Genomic DNA, 27854 nt, shown 5'->3' on the forward strand with positions numbered 1-27854 from the left:
TCCTACATAAGATTTTACTATTTTACCTATAAAATTCAAAATGTAGGAATAGCCAGAATGAACCGTTGACATTACTGAGGATTCTATTTATTTTCCGGGTTGTTTTTATAATATTGTTTTGAATACTAATTAGGGGGAGATAATCCTAATGAAATTTCCAATTAAATAAGCATTATGAATTAAATTAAATCATGTCTAATTTTTAAGATATAAGATAGATAAATACGTTTATTGCAATAAGCACAATTATGCTATAGCACATTTAAATAACAACATTATCATGTGTAAGCAACATGAATTTATGTTAATACATAGGTATAAGAAAATGCAGAGAACAGTCATAATTAACAATATGAACATTTTGTTGATAAAAAAGACAATTAGATACATAAATATAACTACGTTAATATGAAAGTTCTGAGTTTCCAACTTTCACGCAAAAAACACATCAAATTGTAAATAACAGTTTTTGTTTGAACTTGTAGTAGTGAATACAGTTTGTTGATATTTGGCCATGTATGATAATAGTTTGAGAAGTATTTAAGTCTATACTGTCTATATGCTGGACAAACCATAATAAAATGATATTCATTCTCTATACATTGCATAGTACAACATTTACAAATTCTATCCTCCCTTCGTTGTTTTATGTAACGACCAGTTTCAATATTTAGTTTTAATACACCAAATCTTAATAAAGACAACATTTTAACATTGATATTTTTCGATATATATTGTTCCATCTTAAAATCTGTTTTTATCATTTTGTACAATATTAGTTTTTCAGAGCTCTCTATAGACTCACGCCAGCTCTGATAAAATTGATCTAACAGACGTTCATTCAAAATATCAAAGTTTACATTAATATTCTCTTGTGTATACCATAAATAATTAAATCCAAGTTGAAAAAGTAAATTACGAACATGTGTGGCCCAATTTTCTTTACCATTATTACAGTCAGCAACTAGGACTAATTTTTGATACATGTATTAAATTCTGTAAACAGAGTAATTATTCTTTGTTTAATAAAAAAAAACTTTTTATTGCTAACCAAACTTATAAAAGAATTCCATAAACAACAGAATCCTCAATTAGTGCCAACTTTTAAAAATGACATTAAAAAAACATTACAATTCTTAAACAAAGGAAATTAAAGCTATGTTTATGCTACAATAAAAAATACATGAATCAAATTATTTTTTGAGAACAATCTCAACTTATTTACTGGGTTATAAAAAAACAAAATAGCAGAGACGTGGATTAAGAGGATTTTTCAGAGGGCCCCCTTCAGTGGGAAAAATTTGGTTTAATATTTAGGGAATCACTAAAACATGACTGGAGCAGGGCCCCGCTGAAGCAGTCAGTGCCCCCCATATTCCTGGAAAATTTCTGGATCCACCACTGACTAAATATCTTGATCTGTGCAAAAAATTATTAGATCACCAAGGATATGTTTAACAATTCATTTCATATTTTTAATCACATGCTGTTTTAAAATAAAAAGTAAAGTTTATTTACTCACACCAAATTCTAAGCATATTAATCTTTATTAAATATCCCCCCCCCCCCCAAACCCCTTTCGGAGGAAAAATTTGGTTGATTGTACAGGAAATGACTGGTGTTGGGCCCCTTTATGTTAAGTTCTGGATTCGCAAATAGGTAAAGTGAGTAAGTGTATGATATGTTTGTTTATCCATCTACAACTTTAACCCACAATTATCAAGATTAAATGGGACTTTCTCTAAACTTTCAAATAATCTTCAGTATCTGCCAACACTGTGTTCCATTGTTTTCACTTCAAAAAGGTTGGGAAAACCCAAAATTTCATTATAATAAATTAAAAAACATACTGCCTTTAGTACAGAAAATCAGCTGAAAGTTTCAATGAAAATCTACCAAGCTGTGGATGAGAGCTGATGATGGACAAACAAACAAACAATACAAATCTTCTTTAACACCCCATTTCAAAGGCATATTTATGGGGATGTCTCCTCTCCCTGTTGCGGGAAAAATTTTGTTTAATCAATTGCGCTGGCCCCCTCTAAGAAAGTCCTTTAGGACCCCGCAAAATTTAAGTTTCAATGATTCATCAATTAAAAAACAATAATTGAATGCAAATGGAATACAAATAATATAAATAAAAAAATATCCAATTTGAAACTCAATACAGGAATAAAAACAATTTGTTTACAACTCATTCTGCCACAAGATTACTGTCTAAGGATTCTACTAAAAAAAGATAGTAACAGTTCAGCCACGGTTTGCAGGATATTGTCTGAAGATTGTACCACACAAGGCAGCAAAGGTGACACTTTCAACTGAAAAGAAATAAAGTCAAGTTTTAATTATTGTTTGATTTCGAATTAATTATTATTCTGGAATATAATAACATTTAATGTGCAATTTTTCAAATAAAAAAAGAACCTGATATCACTGAATGTGAAATATAAAAAATAGAAGATGTGGTATGATTGCCAATGAGACAACTCTCCACAAGAGACCAAATGATACAGAAATTTAAAACAACTATAGACTGTATGACCGTCGACAATGAGCAATGCCCATAAACCATTATCAAGTCAACTATAAAAGATTCCCAAAATGACATCTGTAAAACAATTCAATCAAGATAACTAATGGCCTCATTTATGTACAAAAAATGAACAAAAAACAAATATGTAACACATCAACATACAACCCCAGAAACAGGCTCCTGAAGACAAAAATAAACTTTCCAAACTTTTCTGAGACTTAAGGTGGTACCTTACACTACAGGGAGATAACTCTGTAAAATCAGCTAAACGTTTTAAATACGTTGTGTTATTTAGGGAGGATTAAGCTTTTTAATGATCAAAAGTAGTGTTTGTAAAACTGCTATATAATCAGTGTAATTTATCTGATAAAATAGTTCGTTCAACGTTTTTGAAATTTTTATATTTTTGTCAAAGGGTCAAAAGTAATACTTTGTCAAAATTTTATGAAAATATAAACGAGCCAAATTAATTTTAGTGAAAGTGTTGGGTACCACCTTAACATCAATTTTCCATGAGTAATTATTTGAAATATTCAACATGATGAATGCAGAAGCTGCTGATAAATTCACTAAACAAAAAGTTAAAATAATTGAATACGGTATGTTATTTGTTGTTTAGTTGACACTTACTCCACACAAAATTTATGTTAAAAATGTAGGAATAAAATTCTTTTGAAAGTTGAAACGAATGTATGAACCACTGAATGTAAGGCAGTTATTATGCATCTTTTTATAAAAGCTATTTTTTTACTTGATATCAGGTTATATCCCCTTCATATTTCTTGTTCAGGAAAGGGACAAAAAATCAGTAAAAATGGATACATAGATATCTAGGGGCATAGATACATGTATAATTAAAATTTAAATTGTTTGTTGATTAATAAATTCTCACCTTAAACAGCTCTCTTTACTCCTCAAGCAAGTTACCCAAAGGAAACTTGTGATGCTAACCTGTAAAACAAAGTTCAAGGTCAGTTATTCGCCACTTTAAAAAATATATATAGATCATAATAATTGATTAAAAGTTCTCGAATAACAAACAAAATTCTGTGAGAAAATAATTGGTATTCAAAATCAAACTAATGGTTATGTTTTCTGCTCTTTGTATGTTTTTTTTATCTCTCCAACTCATTCTCGATTGCTATTTTCAATTCTATTAAGTTTGCAATACAAAAATAAACTTGTACTTTATCATATAGTATAGTATTTCAAACCTTTAAAAAAAACAATTGATATCAATTACTATTAAATTATGAAAAAAACTAAAAGCTTGAATACCTACCATCATGTTAACAATATCAGATATTCAAGTCTTACTCCCCACACCATGAAAACATTGTAATTTCAACAACCTGGAAAAAAATGTTTTTAAGATTAAATTGTACATAAGATTTTTTTAAAAAGTGTAACAAAATTATGCCTTGTCACATTTCTTATGAATTTGTCTTATACTATCATTTTCTGTATGTTAACTTGATACCTAAGGTACAAAACAATTCAATTGAATACAAGTTGTTGTTCACATCCATTTGTATTTTTGTGCATCTGATGAGTTGAGCCTTTTTCAACTGATTTTTATAGTTCGTTCTTATGTTGTACTGTTATACCACTGTCCCAGGTTAGGGGGAGGGTTGGGATCCTGCTAACATGTTTAACCCCGCCACATTATTTATGTACATGCTTGTCCCAAGTCAGGAGCCTGTAATTCAGTGGTTGTCGTTTGTTTATGTGTTACATATTTGTTTTTCGTTCATTTTTTTTACATAAATAAGGCCGTTAGTTTTCTTGTTTGAATTGTTTTACATTGTCTTATCAGAACCTTTTGTAGTTGACTATGCAGTATGGGCTTTGCTCATTGTTGAAGGCTGTACAGTGACCTATATTTGTTAATATCTGTGTCATTTTGGTCTTTTGTGGATAGTTGTCTCGGGCAGAATCAATTTGCGCCAATTGTAGTTTTGAAAAGGTATTAATTGCGCCACTATCTTTTATTTTGGTGGTATTAATTGCGCCACTAAATGAAATGAAATTGCGCCACATTTACCTGTAAATAATTTTTACCTATATCATACTTGTAAATGTTTTACCTATATCATTAATGTATTATAATTTACCTTTCTACTTAAAATTTAACTGAACACTCGTCAAATTTAAAAAAAAAATGAATTGGTTAGTAATAGAATATTTTACACGAGTGAAGATGTCTGAAAAAGAAAAGCAACCGATATGTTGTCAAAACAACCTTCAATAAATAATAAATTCAGAGCTTTAGAAAATTAGGTGGCGCAAAAGAAGTATTGGCGCAATTAAGTTGGGGCGCAAATGAGTTACTTTTTGGCGCAAAAAGATATCGCCCGTTGTCTCAATGGCAATCATACCACATCTTCTTTTTAATGTTTTTTAAAATTGTTCAGCATTGATGTAGATGTCCTCAAAATCAAACCCATTATAAACAAATAATTTAAAATGCCTATAATAATATGATCATTAGTTTTGTGGAATATTTCAACTCACCACATATTTTTCATGGTAAGGCCTCAGACTGGGTTGAAGATTTAATTGACCATCTTCCTTAAGAGCTGCTATCCTAACCTGGAAGGTGGTTTATGTCCTCATCTTATTGTCCATTTGCTTTCAGAAATAACATTATGTAAAAATAAATATCAGATGCACTTTTTAAGTCTTTTGAAATTTCACCTAATCAATTGTAGTTACCCACAATTTCTCCCACCCTCCAAATCTATTATCTATAGCTAGAGCTCTGCTTACATTTTTTTTTTATTTACAGAACTCTAAATAAAAGTAATTTTAGCAAGTATACATCTGATATTTAAAGAAAATGTGTACAAAAGTGAATATTTTAATTAAAAAAGTTATATTCCATATAAACACTCAGGAAATTTCAAGTATAATGAGTATAACAAAGGAATTACCTCCCTTTTGTCCTGAAAATTTCACCCTGTTGAGACTCCACACCCTTTAAATATTTAACAATACAAAATTTGTATAATTAAAATAAAGAAATAATAATATGTAAAAACTACAACACATTTCAATAAAGGGATGCGCTTTAGCACATGATACGGCCGTTGCTCTTAAGTTTCACCAAAACTGCATAAAATCCCCCTTTTTTAAGTATAAAAATTCATTACTTAAGAAAACATAAAATCTAAAATTAATAAAAAGGGAAAGGGAGCTTATGTCAATAGATATAAACAATTCACCAAAGTTTCATGGACATTGGTGAAAGCCTTTTTGAGTTATTGTCCAGGTGTGAAAAATCCCCCTTTTTTTATGAATAAAGCCCCATAAATCCAAAACTTAAAGTCTGGAATTTATAAAAATTGAAAGGGAGCAATAACAAAATGTATATAAAAATTCAGGAAACTAAAAAAAAAACACTTTACATATTTTTTTTTAGATTCTCCATTCTAAACCAACTGGAGGCCTTTTGACTAGACAGACCATTATTAAGTTGACAAGTAAAATTTGTCTGTTCCATTTCATTTTCAAAGTAAAAATGAAATAGAGATACAGGGGGTGGGGGAATAACGAAGAAGATCTAACAATTGTAAATACAAGCTTCCAATCTAATTGAAAATGGAGAATCTTTACACCTTTTTTTTTTTTTTTTTTTTTTTTTTATAAAAAATTACATTTTTTGAAATATATACAAAAAATACAAAAAAAATTTGAATAACATTCTTCAGTTTTATCACATAATCATTGCTGCAGCCACAGCTTCCTGAAATAGAAATAAACATTCTTAAACATATTTGTCAAAACAAGATCAAATCGATATACCGATTTATACAATTATTAGCAAAAAAGGATGATAAAATCAATGGTTGATGTGCATCATGTTTATTTTCCTTTATTAGTTGTATGAATTAATGCATTGGTTTTCTAGTTTGAAACTGTTTCACATTTTGTTATGTTCAGGCAGGGCCTTTAAAACTGGTACTGTAAAACCAGAAATTATTGCATGCTATTCTTGTGATTTTTCAACAAATGGACAAATATGCAAGATAAATAATCCCAAGATTTCAGAAAAATCTGGCCTCAAAGTTTTGCATAAAATTAGAGATTAGATTTATAAATACAAGTTCCTATTGTGATATTCAACCAGTTGCATTATTTACATTCATATAGGTTTTGCTCATTGCTGAAGGTCCTACAGTGATTGTAATTTGCTTCTCTTATTGATAGTTGAGTAGTTGGCAATCTTATAACATCTCTTTATTCTTAAATACCCAATCCAGATTACCAGTATAATTAAAACTATTAATTTGGAAAATATTTCAAAATACATGTGTTTATAAAAAAATACATGGTGAATTTAAAAGTTCATTAATCAATATTTTAGTTTCTTACCATAAAATTCAGCTCCAATGGCCGTTTCCCAGCTTCAATCCTTGCAGACAAGCTGTGGTGCTAACCTGAAATATAAAATACAAAATTGTTTTAAGGCGAAGTGTACGTAATTAAACTTTACAATGGATTTTTTTAAAATTTCACATACGAATTCTGCTTGTAAAATTACACAATAAAATGAAATAAAAAAAGGGGGTAACCGTTTTCGTTTTTGAGATACGAGCCGTTGAAATTAACTACTCGATACACCAAAATTATAAAGGATATATAGGGAAAATCATCAAAATTAGCAGATATTTTTACATTATCAAAATTTTCTATTTTGTTGGACAATGGATTTTTTTCTAAAATTGATATACGATTTACAAATGAAAGACGAATCCATCGGTGCAAAGAAAGTCCTTAGCAACCGTATTAGTTTTTATGCTACTCTCTGTTGAAGTTTAGTTTTTGGCCGGAACATTGAAATTATCTGGCGACGTCATTGTCTGCAGTAACGTCGCCACAACTTCTACGACGAAACTCTATTATACCGTACAATGCCGTAGCAATGGCGTTCGTGTGTATTACCCGTCTTCCTATGTATTACAAATGATCTTACGCTATAATTTGATAAGGAAATAAACTAACTAATTTTAAAGAATATTTCTGTCGCAAAAGAAAATGCAAGTTTGTAAATTAATTTACAGCAAATGAAAGAAATTTGCCGTAGACTCTAATTTCATCTTTTCTATATTAGAGTTATTTCCGAACCTTTTTCAATGCTGGCATGGATTGTTTAATTCTTTTATGAATCAAATATCGAGTTTGAATTAGTCCCGGTTAACACAGTGTTGTCAGAATGAATTGATCGGCTTTAATACTAAGATCTGGAATACACCTCGTTTTCAATCTTACTTCTGTATGTTTGTATTTAAAAAAGTAGACCTATTTTCTGCATATTTTCATGTTCGTCATTCTGCATGTTGTTGATCTGAGGATTTGCACACAATATAGTCTACATCATAAACCTATTTCATTAGTCATGTTTACACACATGCTAAAGACGCATCTCTGCCAAAACATTTTATTTTACAAAATTTCCAATCTCGATCCCTTTCCCTTTTCTTTAACTAAATGACAAAGAATGATGTAATGTTTGCTGAATGAAGTTTCAGTAACATAAGAAAATATTTGTTTGTTCCATGCATTATTTGTTAAAAATCCACATTTAAGGATTTAAATTGATTGATTGATTGTTGGTTGCTTAACGTCCAGTGGCAAATATGTCATCCATGTTCAGGACGAGAACAATTTAATAATAAATACAATAGGAAGTTTTGTTCATATAAACAGATGCCATCCGGGATGATGGTCTGGGAAATTTGGAGTGCCACTAGAAAATGAGACTACATGTATATTAGATAGGGACAGAAATTTTGCAGCATGCAACAGTCCACATATTCAACCCTTAAATTATAGTTGTTACAATGGTTTTTAATGGGCATAGAGTGTGGCACTCTCTTTACACGAGGCATTGGATTTAGCATTCCCATTCTGACTGGACGTGACTGCGAGCTTAATAAATCCTGCACAGCCAAACGGACGCTCCTCTTCGGCAAATCTTTTACTGCCGGTCGGGAGAAGACCAAGCGACCATATTTCGTTACCCTAGTAACACGGATTTAAACAATAAGCATAATGCATACTATGGTTCTTCAACTATTTTAGTTCTTATACATCTGTGGCTTTAAAATGTTCTGCCTTTAGTGTCCCTTATCTAGGTTAATCCAGAAAAGCGCTTCATTTCATTTTATCTTCTGAATTTTTTAGACCGCAATGAGGTTAAAAAGAAGGACTCCCTTATATATACATTTTTAAAAAATAGAAAAGATCGGAGTATTTGGTATAACTACCAGTCGCAGATATTTCATACATGTATATTCAAAATGAAAACCTTACACCTTATGTGATTCTTTTGAGATCGACGTACCTAGTCAGTGCAATAACGACCCCAACATACCCATGCAGTGTTATGAAATAATATTTGTGTAGGGGAATGCTTTAAATAGCGATGAATATAGAGTAACGCTTTAAATTAACTGGTGTAAAATTAATTATGTAAGAATGCGACCTTATGAGAATTATCATGTTCGATGCTTTAAAAATTTTATCTAATAAAATGTTACAAGAATGTACTCAGTGTAATGCACGGAGATTATTCATACTGTATTGCTACACGGGTTTACCTAGCAAAGTGCCGTACGAATATAGCCTCTGCATAATGCAAATGCACGGCTTTCCTATTTATTTCATATAAAACAATAAGGAGATGTGGTATGACATCCAATGAGTCAACTACCCGCCACTGGTTAAATGAAGTCGATGTAAGCAATAACTATTAACAACCAAACTCTTTTCAACAATTAAAGGGACAAAAACATAATGTGTAGGCCACAAAAACACCGATATGAAAAATGCAAAAAATTTCCAAGTAGACAATCAACAACCTAATTCATGAAAAAAATAGTTACGAAAAACAAATACCATGTTGTGAAGTAACAGACTTGAACCAAATTGATAAACAAACCAGTATAAAACTATTAGTCCAATAATACAAATCTTTGGAGTTTGAAATGTATATTCAACGATTTTTATCGGATACATTTTTTTGGGGGGGGGGGGGGGTCAATGTTGATAATAAGAAAAGTAATATCCTATAAAAAAAAATGTTGAATGTCAATGATATGAAACTCCAAATTCTTACATTATTGGACAAGTAATTTGCAGATCCTTACGGGAGTTGGACCCCCCTTTTTGGGCCGATCAATGCATTTGAATGGGGACATATAGTTGGAACCCCCCCTCCTTTTTTAATGGCTGGATCCGCCCCTGCTAGTACACCTCGGGCTTCTCAATTCTTGTATTATGATCTATTATCATGAACTAAGTGAAAGCATAGAGCTGACTGAGTGCGAGATCTTCCTGGATAATCATGGAGGTCATTTCACCTCTCATTTCACTAAACATTAAATCACAGTTACAAGTGCCACAAAACTTTCCTGGCCTCTTTTCTTTAACCGTAATGATATTTTCTACTCATTTATAATCTTGAATTGAGACATATTAGGAATAATTAACACGTTACTCTGTCAAAATTACATTTTTTTTTTATTTGAAATGATGCACACAGGCACAATAAAAGAAATCAAATTTTGCTATCTCTTCGAAATTGGAATTTGGAAAAGAAGAAATGACATGTTATATTTTTATCATACATGAATCATGTGTATTTGTACTTTCAATTTCAATTTGGTTCTAAATTTAGATTCAGTTTTCCAATAAATTTCGGACGGAATAGAAGACACCTGTTTATTTTCTGCACATGTATAAAAAGTTGAAAACTGGAAGTTGAAGGACATAGTTTTTACTTATTCTAAGATAAATGTTTAGAGTGATCACTTTTTAGTTTACTATGAGTATATTTTTGGGGCCTAATTTGTTAACTTTTGTCTTTGTTCTTCCGACTTGTAAGTGTTGCCCTAGACTAGTCGTCAAATTATATTCTCTTGGTATCGTCTTATTTTCTAAATTGATATAAAACATGTCCTAAAATTTTCATTAGCACAAAATACTAACATGTCAACGTTTTTTTAATCTAATAATTAATTTCACATGTCATTCATTAATTGTTTGGTAACCTAAAACTGTATGTTGAGTACTGTGTGTTTTTGTTCAAAACTACGGCTTGTAAAACGATATTGTTGGGTCAATTCAGGTTTAATTTTAAAAATTAGATAATTAATAATAGAAGTAGAATCGTCACATGTTTATTTATTTATAATTCTGTTGTGAGGCGTTTTTACAATCTGTTGATATCAAAAGTTTTTACACGAAATGACTTTCATGTCCCATGCGTCTGAAACAAAAAAAAATCAACTAGTATTAAAGTCAGGCTGCACTAAACAATAGAATGCTTTGATTTCTAAATGGAGTAATTCAGATAATTTCTCATGATTAGGTTTTTTAAGACAGCATGGGCGTGCTTGTTGGATTTATGATAGACCGCACAAAGTATTTTCTCTTTACTGTGTCCTTTCTTGGAGTAAGGGAGATAACTTGCGTAACTAACGTCGAACGTTATTAATCCCGTATTCCGCTAGGGGCGTGCAATTACGTACACTTCGCCTTAAAGGATAACTTCTGAAATACTGTATCTATGATATATAAAATGGGTTATATATGCGATAGGTTTTGAGAACATTGGTTAGACATCAATCCAACAACACAATTCAATCCTAAAAGGAGTAGGCTTAAAAGGGTTAAGTTGGCCCTAAGATTTTTTTTTTTTTAAATCAAGCCCAAATACTACAAATTTAACATATATATTGTTCTGGTATCATTATTGATACAAAATAAACACTTCACTTTGGCACCTGACACTATAAACTATTAAGTTATGACATCTTGATTATGCAATTCTGGTGTATTCGCAAAAGCGCCAATTAAGGTCCAATTTTTCACAATTCAGAACAGTTTTTAGCATATCCAGTAATAGTTTACGTCTTTTTATTTAAATACATTTATTACCCTTGGTTCCTATAAGTTACGAAACATTTTGGATCAAAGGTATTCTTTAAGCTTTTAGGTAAGAAAATTCACAAAATTATAGCATTTTGATAATATCTCCCAATATAGCTAATTATGGAGACTACAATGTATTATAAAGAAGCGATTTATTTTAAGTCACATTAAGTTTCTTGAAATATATCCATTTAAGATCCAAATTGGGGCCCCTTTGATATTCTATGATAAAAGTTGAAATTTAAAATCTATTATAAGGCCATACTTTGCCAAGAGACCATTGTCATATGATACTGATAAAATAAAGAGTATATACTGTTGACCAAACTCTTATAAACCTTTAACCCTAAAAAAGTCAGTATTCATTTTAAAATAATCTTATTTATAGATTATTTTGTTTTAAACAGGATTAACAATACTGGTACCTACCTACATATTAGCTGTATTTGACCACCAAGTCTTATTCCCACACCATGAAAACATGCCACGGAAAGTACCTAAAAAGAAATTAACACATTTATTAATTTTACAAACCAATTTCTATGTCAACCTAAAGATTGATTTACACATTTTTCTGATTTCTTACTTCAAGTACCAATAGTATAAAATCCACATATTTGGTAAAGATTGAAAAACAAACAAAAGTAGTCAAGGTTTATGATTTGAATTCTGCACTCAACTAATTTGAATAATGAAAATGAGTTGTCTCCCATTGAATGAACAAATCTTGCTGTTAATTGTGCTAGTCTCCTCTTGAAAGTTAATTCCTATCTTAGAATTTACTCCTGCAATTGTAATAGAAATTCTTGTTAATGTACAATCAAGGGGTACAATCAAAATTACGTGATGGATATACACACACTGGAAGTTACAGTCGAACTCGCCGCTTGAAAGGTTAGTAGTTGCATTTTCTTGTTTATATCAATTAAATTTTGATTAATAAGTTGGCACACCGAATGTCGGATAGTATGTAGTTTTAAAATACACAATTGTTTTTGCTAGAAAGCGTGCAGTTATTGAAAACACTTCGACACAGTTCCAAATTTTCAACGAATTTTTGTGTCGAAGTGTTAGCATTAACTGCACGATTTCCAGCAATGATAATTGTGTATTTCAAAACTAGATAGTATCCGACATTCCGTGCACTACCTTATTTATTAAATTTCATTGATATAAACAAGTAAATAGGACTACTTACCTTTCAAGCGGTCTGCTCGACTGTTACTTCCGGTGTGTGTATATCCATCACGTGATTTTGATTGTACCCCTTGACAATGGTATCCCAAAATATTAAACTGGTAAATAAATTATTGAAAGATGTTTTTCATGCAGAAAATAAGGATGAATATGTACATTTAACAAATATTTCTAGAAAATATATAGAAATTGTTTGACTTCAATAAACTTGCCTTCTCAATTTCATGGTAAAGCCTCAGACTTGATTGAAAATTTTATTGACCATCTTCCTTAGAGCTGCCAGAGTGTCTGTCATCATTATCTTAATTGCAATCTTTTCGTTTTTGGTCCATTATTTATAGAAATAAATAAAAAAAATATCAGATGCACTCTCAATTAATCATGTATCTTGAAAATTTCACCAAATCAATTCTACCGATAGTGTCCCATAATTTCTCCCACCCTTAAATCTATTATCTGGAGCTCTGTTTACATTTTTTTTTATTTACAGAACTCTGAATAATAGTCATTGTTAGCTAGTATACATCTGATATTAAACAAAAAACTTATACATATGAATATTTTAGTAAAATAATAAATTTAAAAGAATGAGGAGTTAAACAGGGGAATAATTTATTACCTCCCTTTGCCAAAAATTTCACCTGTTTAGACTCCACATCATTGCTATATCTAACAAAAATACAAGATGGTATAGCTATAATAAATAATAAATAATTTGATATAAATTATTTAAATAATTAACAAAAATATTTAGTACATCATTGTTCACCTAGGTGGTTCACTTCCATTACTCCGATTTTCTCAACCAATTGAAAAAATGGACACCAAGATATATAACAAATCTTGCTTATTGTGGCATTTAACACTAAAAATCTGAATTAATCTTTTCTCACCAAGATGTGTTTTTTTCTATGCTTCTTGTGAAATAATCTTTTTTATAGCTAAAAACACTGCAAAAAATAACAAACTAATGAAGAAAAAAAGAGATACATCCAACAAATCAGAAAACCAAAATGTACATTTTAACAAAATAACATTATTTTTCTTTTTTTTTTAGATTCTCCATTTTTAACCTTCTGGAAATGTTTGATAACACATTGACCATAATTAAGATATCAAGAGTAGGTCTAAAAGTAAAATCGGAAAATTATGAAGTATCAATTTAGCCAACAACTTCCAGCTTTGTTGAAAATGGAGAATCTTTACAATTTTTAAATATTTTTTTTGGTAAAAAAATATGAACATTTTTTAAAACATACACAAAAATAGTCTGAATTACATTCTTTTTGGTTTCAGTTGTATTGCCCAATAATTTCCTGCAGCCACAGTTGAAGTCACCTGAAAAAGAGATATACATTCTAATATCTTTCAGAACAATATTCAATGCAAAGGAATAAGTAACTAGTTAATAAATGCACTTATGATGCCTAGAACAATAGAACATTGCTTTTTCTTTGCTTTGAAGTGATTCTGTAGACTGAATTTACAAACAACCAGTCTTCAGTAGCAAACAAGGGATGACAAGTAGTTGGTTGTTGTTCGACGTATTTATAGATTATCGTTGAGATGACCAATGATAATCTGTTTATCGCTATTTTACCTATGACGACCTTGTCAATTTCAATGTCAATTTTGTTAATAACGCCACGTGGTCTCCTTAGTTTCTAGCGATAATTTTTCCATCTCAAGCGAGAAGCATGATATGAAAATTATCACAAAAAAGATCAAAGGAAAAATGCACAAAATAGCGATAATTGTTATTTTTTCATGGTTTCATTATAAATCAAGCTGTTGGTTTTCTTGTTTGAATTGTTTCACATTTTGCCATGTTTCTAACTTTTAAAGTTAACTGTAAGGTATATGTTTGGCTCATTGTTGAAGGCCATAGTGACCATTTGTTGCTTACATATCATTTGGTCTCTGGGAGATAGTTGTTTCAGTGGCAATCATACCACATGATGGTCCACATCCCATTCATTATACAATGTATATACGGGAACAATTTTAGAAAACTTACAGATAGTAAGATTTTCTAAGTAACTGAATAATTGTTTTATTTCCTTTATTTATCTTAATACCTCCCTTTAGATTATCAATGATTATATCACAGTTATAGTTCAAGAAAAATTAAAGTTTACTACGTCTCAAGATCTGCATAATTAAAATATAATACTTCTTTGCATAACATTCTAGGGTATTTACATGTTCTTGGCTCATTAATTTATGTATTGGTTCTTACCATATTAGTCAGCTCCAATGGCCATTCTCAGCCTCAATTCTTACAGACAAGCTGATGCTAATCTGAAATATAAAGTGTTAAGTCTTACCAGAATGGTTTCAAAAGATCACTGTTACCATATGAAATTATAAAGAAATAGGTTATATATGTGTAATAGAGGCTGAGAACATATATTAACTAGATAGCAATCCAACAAACTAAATAATTAGGTTCGATATTCAAAATAACGTTATGTTTGTACTGATAAAAAAAAAAATGCGTAAACTAGAAACCAAACTCTTAGAAACTTTCAAGCCTGAACCACATAAAATTTAAAAAGAATATTTATAAAACATTTATTTTATTCGAAACTGTATACTGGCACCTACCTATATACTAGCTGTATTAGACCTCCAAGTCTTATTCCCACACCATGAAAAAATCTCACAAAAAAAACCTGAAATATATGAAAATTTACAATTTATATACTTTATATTTCAATTTCCCTGACATTTACCAAACATTATTCCAATTTCTTACTATACATGCTATAACATAAATAACTGTAAAATCAATATAAAAGATTAAAATCCAAAAAAAGTAAGTTTATTGATTGAATTTTCAACTCCACAAAAATAATAATTTAAATATATTCCATTGTTTATAAAGGTAAATTATGAGTTATCTCCCATTGAATGGCAAAAATAACATTTTACATTAGCAACATCAACTCTATCATATGCCCTTAATATACAATTTTTATCAAATTACTGATTGTATAGAAAATGTTTGGCTTAATTAAACTTGCCTTCTTATTTTCTTGGTGAAGCCTCAGACTTGGTTGAAGATTTATGTAACCATCTTCCTTCGAGCTGCTGCCATGGCTACTTTTCATGCTTTTCAACATAATTCTTTGTGATAACCAGTTCACTGAATCCATTTTAATATTCCAATGTCCTTTCCGTTGTATATAATCCAATATACAATTGTCCAAAGAATGTTCCAAAGCATCTCACAATATTTTCTTTTTACATTCATGGCAGCATGGAAGTTATGATGTCTATACCAAATAAATACTAATTCCTTCCGTTCAAATCTCTTTATTCAGGTACGAACAGATTAACTACAAAATAAAAGATAAAACACACTAAATTCTACTATCAAAACTAACATTTTCTGCACAATAATACAATACAAATGTGCATCTATTATGACATTTACGGTAGTAACATACACTTGTTCTCTTTCAAAAGAGTAATTTCATGAACATTTACGGTAAATAATTGCCAAATTATCAAGGTCAAGTTTTATCAGTTTTACATCAATTAAACTCAAAATTTCAAACTTTAAACATGAAAGATAATTTTTCTGCATTAAATAAAAGAAACATACCATATTGGTTGACTCTGGTATTCCTTATTTTCATCATAATCAAAGATTTTCACCAAGCACGTTTCATGCAAATTCCCTGAAGGGGTTCATAAAAGTAAAGGGAAAGTAACTTATCTCAAAATAAAATATCACTAATTACCAAAAAATACAACAATAGGCAACAATGTTTTTGTTCTCAAATTTGGCTGCTACAGAAGTAATTCTCAATATAAAAAATAATTGTTTGAACTCATACATAAAACAGTAAAAATATCAGATGTGCTTTTATACATGTAACTTGAATTTTTATTTAGAACTATGTTTACATTTTTTATTTACATAGCTCAAATTATTGCCTGAAGTAGCTCAGTTGTGCAAGTTCATATTTTCCATCAACAAAGGAGAATGGTCTTTACTGAAATTTAAATATATGGAAATATAAAAGGTCAAACATTTGTGATGACGATTAACCTTAATCAATTTGCATGCTCATCATGTGAGTTCTAAACAAAAATTGTTACATTCTTACAAAGGTTTAAATAAAAATCTCCTAATTCAAGAATAGAAAAAATTATAACTGCAGGGGTTGATTACACGAACGAGAACTGTCTGTAAATTTTAATAAAATTTCACAAATTTCGGAAAATGGGGGTAAATTTCTCAACCAGTTTCATACTAGGAATAACACAACTTCAACGTGAGTGCAATCTTCCTTTGAAGTTTCAATGGTAAAAGAAACGCTGATGATATAAAATACAAATATAATACAAAATATTGGTATGTTGTAAGAAATCTTTACATTTAGGATAAAATTTAGGATGAAATATTGTAAACTCAAAAAATCCTGTTTCTTTAAATTAAAAAATAATTGTCCAAATTCAAATTCCATGTAATAAAATCATTAAACTAGAATAGTTGAAGGAAATAGTTTCAAAATTTACAATTCAAAAGTAAAGAATGCTTCCAAAAAACTTAAGAGAAGAGAAATCACTGATATCTTGACATTAATAGAGATGGACTGACACAAGGTAAACTTTGGGAATGACTGGTTCCTTAAATGGAGGATAACAGTCAGAACTAGCTCCTGTCAATACACAAGACAGGAAACACCTCTTTTCTGCCATTTGGAAACAAATCCCATGTAATAACGTAAATAGTTTTTTCCATCTTCAAATGATAAAAAAGCAATTAGTCTCCCCCAGGGGTGGTTCCAGCCATTTTTAAAGAGATGGGGCTCCCACCCAGGATAAAAGGCAGGGTTCAAACTAGGTTCTGTTCTCATTTAATTGCAGCCAAAAAATTTGTACAGGTTCTGCAGATCCCAGTGTCTCGCTTACTTTTGCTGTTAATCCCAGGCTCAACAAAAATGAGGGGGGGGGGGGGGGGGGTAATATCAATAAAAATATTCCTCTCAGACTATCATTTGATTGTAAGAAGCTTCTGTCCAAGTTTGGTAAAAATCCAGAATAGTTTATGAATCTAATAATTGTTTTAAAAACTTTAACTTCAGAATATAAGGTTAACTAAGTCCATTAATAAGCAAAATACGGAGGTATACATGTACTGCTTCAAATCAGCTTCGCAACAAGACAGAGGGTATGTGCTCCCAATTAGCTTCACTAAGAGGAATATGCTTCCAATTGGCTTCGCTCAGACAAACGTACTGCTTCCAGTGTCGAAATGGTACGGTATGCAAGTCTGTACTATATCCAGCCTAGTAAATGGTACATAATTGCAAGTCAAATGTCGTCCAAATATACAAAAACATATTTTATTTAACATTCTTGATCTAGTTTATTTTCGCATCTACCTTCACTCTCCTATTTATAATTTATCCTGATGGTGACATTGTGAAATGCAAATTATCATTCTGCAGTTCCCTATAGTTTCAATCCTGATGAAGGTGCCATAGGATCCAAAATATGGCTATCTTATCATATTCACTTTAGCAATCCCTTAATTTTTTTTATTATCTTTTGATTAAAAGAAGCATGTCCTAGTTCTGTCAAAGTTTGGTAAAAATCCAGAATAGTTTATGAATTTAATAAATATTTTAAAAACTTTAACAACAGACTGAATGTTATGTTAACTTGAAGAAAAACTAAGTCAGTTATAAGTGAAAAATACAGAAAAATGGAATTTTATTTTTACAAAATTTACTTCTGGGTACATGTACTATCTTATCATCATAAACAAGCTTTGGTCCAAGCTTGGTACAAATCCAGGAGAGTTTAAGAAAGTTATCAAAGTTTTTAAAACTTTAACCACAGAGTGAATGTAATATTTCCCAGGAGAAAAACAAAGTCCAGTTACAAGTAAAATACGAAGAAATGGAATTTTATTTTTACAATATTTACTTCTGAATACTATCTTATGATCATTTACAAACTTCTGTCCAAGTTTGGTATAAATCCAGGATAGTTTAAGAAAGCTATTCAAATTTTAAAAACGTTAACCACAGAGTGAATATTTGTGGACGATGCCAATGACGGAATGTAGGATCGCTATGTGTCACTTTTTCAACTTAAGTCAAAGGCTCGACAAAAGGAGGATCCAACCTCTCCAGAACTCCCACCCTCTGAATCTACCACTGCCCCTAAAGTATGGTACATGATCTAATTTGAACCTGCTTAGTTATAAAAAAGAAGATGAGGTATGATTGCCAATGAGACAACTATCCACTATCCACTAAAGACCAAAATGACACAAACATTAACAATTATAATATGTTTAAAGTGAATATTGTATGCAATTTTTAAAAGAAATATAAGGGGAATTTCGAAAAGAAATGTCAAAATCTTGTCATGATGTCAGTAATTGTTAAATGTGACGAAAAAGTTAAAATTAAAAATAGTTGTTAATTATGTACTGATAATTATAAACCAAATAGTTATACCAAACATTTTTAAGAATTACACTGATTTTAGAAAAATATGATGCTGAATGGACAAATGTCATTTTTAGAAATTTCTTAATTAAATTAAATTTGAAACAAGTTATCTCCCTTGCTTAAAAGTAAAAGTTTTCAGCTGTGTAAAGACAAAGCAAAGAAACAAACAACTATTTCGCTTAAATACAACATTCGAGGCTAATTGATGAAACTTGATTACAAATATTTTTCAAGCAAAATGTGAATACTGTGGATTCCTTATTATTGACAGTTTTTATTTATTATTATTATTCATGTGAATGACAAATTTTAGGTTTTCACAAAATTATTTTTTGGGGGATTTGTATGGAGAATTTGTAAAATGTCTGAATGAAAGCATACTATTGGGGGTTAGAGTTAAAAATGAACCCAAGAATGATATATTTGAAGCAAAATAATTAGATACCTCTGTTTAATACTAGGGATTTTTATCTAAATAACTCTGGGAAATGATGATAGTTTCAGATAAATAAGAATGAAGGTATTTGAAATGATTTAAATACTTGTTCTTCCAACTTGGTCAAAGCATTAAGTGAATTTAATTTAAAAGGTAGATGTTACTTTTACTTCACCATTATCTTGTTAGCAATCAGTGCTTTTAAGAAACAGATACCCTGAAATAATTTTGATGACGCTTAAGTATATAACATTTTGGGTAATTTTTCACAATAAGGTATTTGAATTCAATCTAAGATACAAATATATTTTTAATATTTTGGGTTTCCAATACATCATAATATGTCAAATATAATTTAGAATTTGATTAAAGACCTTTGTTTTTGACATTGTTTCGAAAATTATAAAACTTTTTTACAGATTTAAGCTCAAAATTATAATTTTTTTAATACTTAAATTACCAAACAAATATCAAATATTTTCATTTCAGAATTACATATAAAGATTCCCTCAAAAGCAGAACACCATATCCTGAACACTTGAAAACCATGACACCATTCAAAGAACCAATGAAAAAACAAAAGAAACAACCAGACACTAGCAACTGCAAGCTACTCCAAAGAGAAACTATGTTAGTAATAGATAAGAAACGCAGCGCTCTGAGCTCAATGTATTTCTGAAATGGTCATTTGATATTTGCTTAGTCTTCAAAAAAAAAATCAAGATGAACATTAATGTTCAGCTATGAAACTTTAAATGCAGATGACAAACTTTAATTTAGTTTCAAGTACAAATGTACTGTTATTCTCCAATTTGACAATCAAGATGTATTGAAAACAGTAAAATATTTAGGGAAGTTGTTAAATTAAAAAACTGAAATTTCAGTTTTATCATTTAAACGAGTGTATCACCAAAAACTGCATGAATTGTTTTGAAAATTTTAACCACCCGAAAGCACTAACAATGCAAACAAGACAATGTTTAAAAATGTTTTATAAATATCTGTTGATCATTTGATCCAAGGACCTTAAACTGTTTTACAACCTAATAAACCTCATCCTAAGTTATTTCAACTATCACCCTTTCTGCATTGATCAATTTGATAAAGAAATTAAATAAATGGGCGTTCCACTCTGGGTTAATCTCCAACCTCTTTTTTAGCTTCAAATGTTGTTGCATATATAAGTATGGAGATTTGTCACATTGGCACTCATACCACATCTTCCTATATATATCAATTTAACTATTGAAATTGATGAGCAAACCATTTTGCTGCATTTCAGAAGAAAATCTTGTTCAATGGTTAAATAGTGTTGTAATCAAATTAAATCAATCTTCTTCCACGGTTTTATCATTTAATATCCAGTTTTTAATGTATATTATAATTTGTATGCCTGAATCTTTTTTTGAGTTTTTTTCGGTCAAATTTCTAACTTGGTTGTTCACATGAAATGCTTAATAAAAATCTCTGTCATTTATGTATTCAAGCTGAATATGTTCTCAAAAAAAAAACTTTTTGGTAATTTTTAAATATGAAATGAAAATTATTCCAGAATCCACCGACAAGAATCAAATAAGTACCACTTGTATTTATATCGGCATATTTATCTCAATATTTTTAAATTATGAGAAGGTGTCCATGGCTTTAATTAATCAAATTATTATTTGGCTACAGTTATAAATTATTGGATGAAAACTTTTACAACAAAAAAAAATTGCTCGACATAATCTTCCAGAATCGTTGATGGTGAATGTTTGGGATAATCATAAATATTTTTTTTTATTACAATATCAACTAATTTCAGAAATTCAAAATCTTATTCAATTAATCTGAACCAAACCATATTTTCCCCAATTACTAAATACTTTGCAGACATATCTTAATTTTCAAGCAGTTTTTTTACCACTTCCCAAGGGTAAAATATACATGAATTTGATCTTGGCATAGTGTACCTGAATTTTACTTCACAAATTAAGAGCAAAATTGCATCATTTGTTGAAATACCATATCGTATTGATACCCTTATTTTATACAACTTGCCTCCCCTTCTAATTTAGTGAATTTTTATTTCGCTACTCAGTGGCAGAATCCAGAACTTTTCATGAGGGGGCCCCCTCTAGTCATACTACAGTGATTCCTTATATAATCAACCAAAAGGAGTATGTTCGATAAGGTCCTAAAATGGCCCCCTTTTTAGCGTAAAATTCAAATTCAGATTAATCGACCAATATTACGATAAATTACAGCTAATCCATTGACTAGCTAGGATATACACCATTTTGTTGGAAATTTTACGTTTCTGCGTTTCATTATAACGTCACAAGTTGATTTTCACGAAAAAATCAATGAAAATGGGTAAATTTCCATAGATTATTGGACAGGAAATATAGAGCGCATACGTTGACAACAAAGATCTTTTAAAATAATGTTTGTGAAGACATTTCACACGTCTTATTTGAATCTTAAGCTTGTCGACGCCTGCGCTCTATGTTTCCTGGTCCTTCATTTGGTTGCAATCTGGCTTATTTTGACAAATTTCACCAAAATCCCTTATTTTGACCTTTTTGGGATGTAAAAATTAACGTGTTAGAAGTAAACTTTCACAAAAACAGTTCTGTGTAACTTTCTTACATGTCTTAAAGGCAACTTGAAACAGTTATAGTCTTGTTACTATGAACTTTATAATTGGGGCCAAATATGGCTCTTACCGAACTTACTCCTTTACCCACAAAAGGGGGGGGCAAGGGGGGGGGGGGGCAAGGCTCCCTGGATCCACCTATGCTACTGTCATTCAAGATATCAGTGTTTTCATGTAAACCTGAATCATAATTTGTCATTTTACCTTATATTTTCTGTAAAAAACAATACATTATTATATTCTGGAACAGTTCAATTGTAAAAACTCTTAGAAGCATATCTTAATTTTCTAAAACAAGAGGCTCTCAAGAGCCTGAATCGCTCACCTGAATTTTTTTGTTTTAATCTCTCATCAATGATTATTTTGGCTTTTCAATTTATTTAAATGTTCTTTAAATCGTCCTATTCTCTTCAAAAGCCAAAAAAAAAAATCATTTTCTCCTATGTTCTATTTTAGCCATAGGAGCTATGTTTCTTGACATACAAGGAAATGAAATATAAAATTTATACTAGATACTCTGAAACTCTGAAACTCATTTAGCGTAAGTTTGGCTGAAATCGATTCAGCAGTTTCAAAGCCTTGAAAGGGGAAGATTTTTTAAAGTAAGTCAACATGATGAACAAATTGTGAAAAAAGTCTTTAAAGGGCAATAACTCCTTAAGAGGTCAATTGACCATTTTGGTCACATTGAATTATTTGTAGATCTTACTTTGCTGATCATTTTTGCTGTTTACAGTTTATCTTTATCTATAATAATATTCAAGATAATGACCAAAAACTGCAAAATTTCCTTAAAATTACCAATTAAGTGGCAGCAACCCAACCATGGTTTGTTTGATTCATCTGAAAATTTCAGGGCCGATAGATCTTGACCTAATGAACGTTTTTACCCCATGTCAGATTTGCTCTAAATGCTTTCGTTTTTGAGATATAAGCCAAAAACTGCATTTGACCCCTATGTTCTATTTTAAGTAACGGCGGCCATGTTTTTTGACGGATCAAAAATCTAAGCACACACTTTGTGCAGGATAATCTAAGGAACAATCATGCTAAGTTTCATCCAAATCCATTCATCAGTTTCAGAGGAGAAGATTTTTTAAAGTTAGCAAATATGATGAACAAATTGTGAAAAATTGTCATTAAAGGACAATAACCCCTTAAGGGGTCAATTGACAATTTTGGTCATAATAACTTATTTGTAGATCTTACTTTGCTGATCATTTTTGCTGTTTACAGTTTATCTTTATCTATAATAATATTCAAGATGACCAAAAACTGCAAAATTTCGTTAAAAATACCAATTAAGTGGCAGCAACAATGGCTTGTTTGATTCATCTGAAAATTTCAGGGCTGATAGATCTTGACCTAATGAACATTTTAACCCAATGTCAGATTTGCTCTAAATGCTTTCGTTTTTGAGATATAAGCCAAAAACTGCATTTGACCCCTATGTTCTATTTTAAGTAACGGCGGCCATGTTTTTTAACGGATCAAAAATCGAAGTGCACACTTTGTGCAGAATACTCTAAGGAACAATCATGCTAAGTTTCATGCTAAGTTTCATTCAAATCCATTCAGTAGTTTCAGAGAAGATGTTTGAAAAATTGTTAACGACGACGACGTCGACGTCGACGACGACGACGACGACGACGGACACCAAGTGATAAGAAAAGCTCACATGGCCTTTTAGGCCAGGTGAGCTAAAAAAATATAGAAATTTTTTATTTGTAATCTTTTATTTAACACATTTATTAATTTGGTTATGCATGAAAAAGGTTTGAACATTTATTTTCATATTCGTTGATTAAAGTAAATTAACATTTCCAATAAAAAAAAAATTATTCAAGAAATTATTTACTAATTATTTTTGATAGTCCAATGGAATTTTCAAAAAATTTCAATATGTAAAACACATAAAAATTTCATGTTGCATTTTGACAATTTTTGATAGAATAAATGCAGCACAGAATGAAAAAAAAACATTTTACTTACACAAGTAGTAGATAAGTTAACATATCAAATACTTGCTAACATTCTGTGGTGTCTGAGATCACCCTTTTTTTTGTTTTGGTTGGTGCTTGGTGTCAGATCATTCCTGGTCTTTGGTAAGGTTGTTGTGCCTGAAAGCATCCCTGATCTTTGGAAAGGTTGGTGCATGGTGTCTGAGATCATCCCTGGCTATTTAGTTTAGTTGGTTGCATGGTGCCTGAAAACCTCTTAGGTCTTTGGTTGGGTTGGTGCTTTTTGCCCTAGTTCATGTCTGTTCTTTGTTTTGGTTGGTGCTCAGTGCTGGAGATCATCCCTGGTCTTTGGTTGAATTGGTGCTTGAGAATCTTTCAGGTCCTTGAATGGGTTGTTGCTGTATAATATTTTGTTGTCAGTGTAGACAATTTTCCGTCACTTTTTTTGGTTATGTGTTGTCTTTTTTCACCACATGGTTTGAGATTGTACCTCTTGTTGATCAAAATATCTGACTGTTTTGTTTGAATTCTGAGGATAGTAGTAAAAATACTATTAGAGATATTCTATTCCCAGATGTTCCAGGACATGGATACCTTCATGATTACACTGTGTGTGCTGCTTCCTTGAAAAAAGGTGAAACAAGATGTCTCATGTTAAATTTTGTGAGGTAGGATATTTCTCGTGTTCCAGGGTGTTCTCAAATTACACCAGTTAATACTTCTGATTGATTTGTTCTGTGGTTTTACCTCATTGACAAAAATACACAGAGACAAAAATAATAAATACTGCATACCTATACATCTTCGTAAGAACTCTGAAATAGATATGAAAAAGAAAGATTAGTTATTTGCACTTCCATAAAAGAAATCTACATGCCACTCTTCTTCTGTCACAACATAGCCAAACTCTAGGGTGTATGACTGAGGTTGCATCTACAACAAAAACAAATTTGTAAATTATTAGTGTTTGAGAATGTTGGTGTCACTTCCATCAAATGAGTCCATGACTGAAACATCCTCTCGGCTGCATCTGCAAAAACAAATCTGTAGTGTCGTGGAGAACGTTGTTGTCACTTTCATCAAACGGGCCCTTTAACAAGCTCATGGTAGAGTGATCTTGTTACTATTGTATAGTGCTGCGGAAACTCTGCGCTACCCTCCCTGGCCTAGTACAACGGAGTCTATCCAACGTCTATGACTGTAACATCCCACTGCTGCAATCTGCGAAAAACAAAATAATAGAATTAATAATCTGTTGTTGAACTCTGAAATGAAATAAAAATACATATACAACATTAAACTTTATTTTATTTTCTTTGAGGTAAATTTCAAAAATTAAATACATATTTTTTTAATTTAACTTTGGTATCTTCCTTTTTTTTATGTAGCTCTTGTTGACCATTATACCAGACTGTTTTAACTATTAGAGGTATTGTATTTCTAGAAGTTCAAGGACATGCATACATTCTTGACTACACTGTGTGCTGCTTCAATGAAAAAAGGTGAAAATAAGATGTCGTGTTAAATTTTTATGAGGTAGGATATTTTTTGTGTTCCAGAGTGTTCTCTCTCAAATTACACTAGTCAAACTTATTACTTCTGATCAATGTACTGTTCTTTGGGTTTTAACTCGTTGACAAAAATACACCAAAAGACAAAAAATAATAAATATTTTATACCTATGCATCTTTGTAAGAACTCTGAAATGGATATAAGAAGAAAGATTAGTAATTTGTCACTTCCATAAAAATGGACATACAGAAGTCTATATGCCACTCTTCTTCTGTCACAACATAGCCAAACTCTAGGGTGTATGACTGAGGTTGCATCTACAACAAAAACAAATTTGTAAATTATTAGTGTTTGAGAATGTTGGTGCCACTTCCATCAAATGAGTCCATGACTGAAACATCCTCTCGGCTGCATCTGCAAAAACAAATCTGTAGTGTTGTGGAGAACGTTGGTGTCACTTTCATCAAACGGGCGCTTTAACAAGCTCATGGTAGAGTGATCTTGCTACTATTGTATAGTGCTGCGGAAACTCTGCGCTACCCTCCCTGGCCTAGTACAACGGAGTCTATCCAACGTCTATGACTGTAACATCCCACTGCTGCAATCTGCAAAAATCAAAATTATAGAATTAATAATCTGTTGTTGAACTCTGAAATGAAATATAAATACATATACAACATTACACATATAAGAATAAAATCAATTAAACTTTATTTTCTTTCTTTTGAAGTAAATTTCAAAATTAAATATTTCTTTTTTAATTTAACTTTTACTTTATTTTCCCACAAAATTTAGCTTTGTAAATGTTGTAAAAATACACAAATTATTAGTCTGTTTCTTTTGTTACCTTTTCTGAAGTTGGACACAGACTTCTTTTTAATGAGTTTTACGGTGCAAATTGCTGTGTTTGTTTTTTCTACATTGGCTCATAGAGGTATAAGTGTGGGTTGAGATCTCTCAAAACATGTTTAACCCACTGCATTTTTGCACCTGTCCCTTGTTAGAAGCCTCTGGACCTTGTTAGTCTCGTAGGTTTTTTAATTTCAGTTCATTTTAATATATGTTTGAGTTTAGTATGACATCCACTTTCACTGACCTAGTGAACATTTTTGTGTAGGGGTCAGCTGAAGCCTGCCTCCAGATGCTGGATTTTCTTGCTGAGTTGAAGAGTCATTAGTTGATTCGGCTGTTTTTTGCTCTTTGGTTGGGTTGTTGTCTCAGACATAATTCTTTTGTATAAGATTTGTACTTTGCAAATAATTGCACTCAAGTGAGTAAAAAATAGAAGCAAAAACATTTGAGTTTTACCACTGAAATAATATTTTTTGTTGGCAAAACCGTTTTATTTTGAAATTCTGTTCTTTTTATTATCTGACCAAGCTGAGCAACCATCTACTACAATGGTTCTTATTAAATGTTGTATGCATACAGACCAAAATGAGGTTGAATTGTGGTTTTGGAAAAAAAAATGAAATCAGCAATGCTTTTCAGATCATTTTTACCAATTTAACTATAAAAATGACTGTTAATAATTACAAGTCATTTCTTCATTATTCCACTTTTATTAATATTTATAAAAAAAACAAAGTGCTGTTATTGTTTATCTAAATCATTGCAAATGCCTCTTTAAGTGATAAATTATCTAAATGTATTTTTTTTTAAGCAGAAGGTGGCTAAAATACACAAGATAATGATAATTAAGTAATTTTTATAACAATTTGAAGCTCCTACCTAAGCTTAGGAATTTGATGGTTTCTTTAATGTTTTTTGAGTGAAAGTGACAAGCTCCAGGGGAGGATCCAGCCATTTTAAAAAGGGGGGTTCCCAACCCAGAGTAAAGGGGGGAGGGGTGGGGGAGTCAAACTATATGCTCCCATTCAAATGCATTGATAGGCCCCAAAAAAGGGGGGTTCCCAACCCAGATTAAAAGGGGGGGTCCAACTATATGCTCCCATTCAAATGCATTGATGGGCCAAAAAGGGGGGTTCCAAATTCCAGACCCCCCCCACCCCTGGATTCACCACTGAGCTCATTGTGTAAAAGGCATATTCTATTGTGCAAACCATAAGCCTTGCTATCAACAATAAATTTGGTGAAAACTTTATCAAAAATGAAAGTCAAATCTTCTTATCACTAAAAAAAGGTTATATTGCCTTTTGTT

General features: G+C 30.9%; 4 long non-coding RNA genes across 4 annotated transcripts; all 4 read right to left on the bottom strand.

Annotated features, from left to right (window-relative positions):
- Nucleotides 1–1839: 1839 nt before the first annotated feature.
- LOC134693610 (uncharacterized) lies at nucleotides 1840–5837 on the bottom strand. The gene is made up of 4 exons (XR_010102423.1): nucleotides 5048–5837; nucleotides 3816–3885; nucleotides 3426–3484; nucleotides 1840–2318 (listed from the first exon to the last, which is right to left on the bottom strand). It is a non-coding gene; the product is annotated as an uncharacterized LOC134693610 (long non-coding RNA).
- Nucleotides 5838–6212: 375 nt separating this feature from the next.
- On the bottom strand, nucleotides 6213–11977 carry LOC134693611 (uncharacterized). The gene is made up of 3 exons (XR_010102424.1): nucleotides 11900–11977; nucleotides 6908–6972; nucleotides 6213–6278 (listed from the first exon to the last, which is right to left on the bottom strand). It is a non-coding gene; the product is annotated as an uncharacterized LOC134693611 (long non-coding RNA).
- Nucleotides 11978–12872: 895 nt separating this feature from the next.
- Nucleotides 12873–15401, bottom strand: LOC134693612 (uncharacterized). The gene is made up of 3 exons (XR_010102425.1): nucleotides 15275–15401; nucleotides 14907–14968; nucleotides 12873–14005 (listed from the first exon to the last, which is right to left on the bottom strand). It is a non-coding gene; the product is annotated as an uncharacterized LOC134693612 (long non-coding RNA).
- A 9432-nt stretch (nucleotides 15402–24833) lies between these two features.
- Nucleotides 24834–27659, bottom strand: LOC134693615 (uncharacterized). Its single transcript, XR_010102426.1, has 2 exons — nucleotides 25861–27659; nucleotides 24834–24996 (listed from the first exon to the last, which is right to left on the bottom strand). It is a non-coding gene; the product is annotated as an uncharacterized LOC134693615 (long non-coding RNA).
- Nucleotides 27660–27854: the final 195 nt, after the last annotated feature.

This window comes from Mytilus trossulus, chromosome 12 (genome assembly GCF_036588685.1).
Source record: "Mytilus trossulus isolate FHL-02 chromosome 12, PNRI_Mtr1.1.1.hap1, whole genome shotgun sequence".
Taxonomy (NCBI): domain Eukaryota; kingdom Metazoa; phylum Mollusca; class Bivalvia; order Mytilida; family Mytilidae; genus Mytilus; species Mytilus trossulus.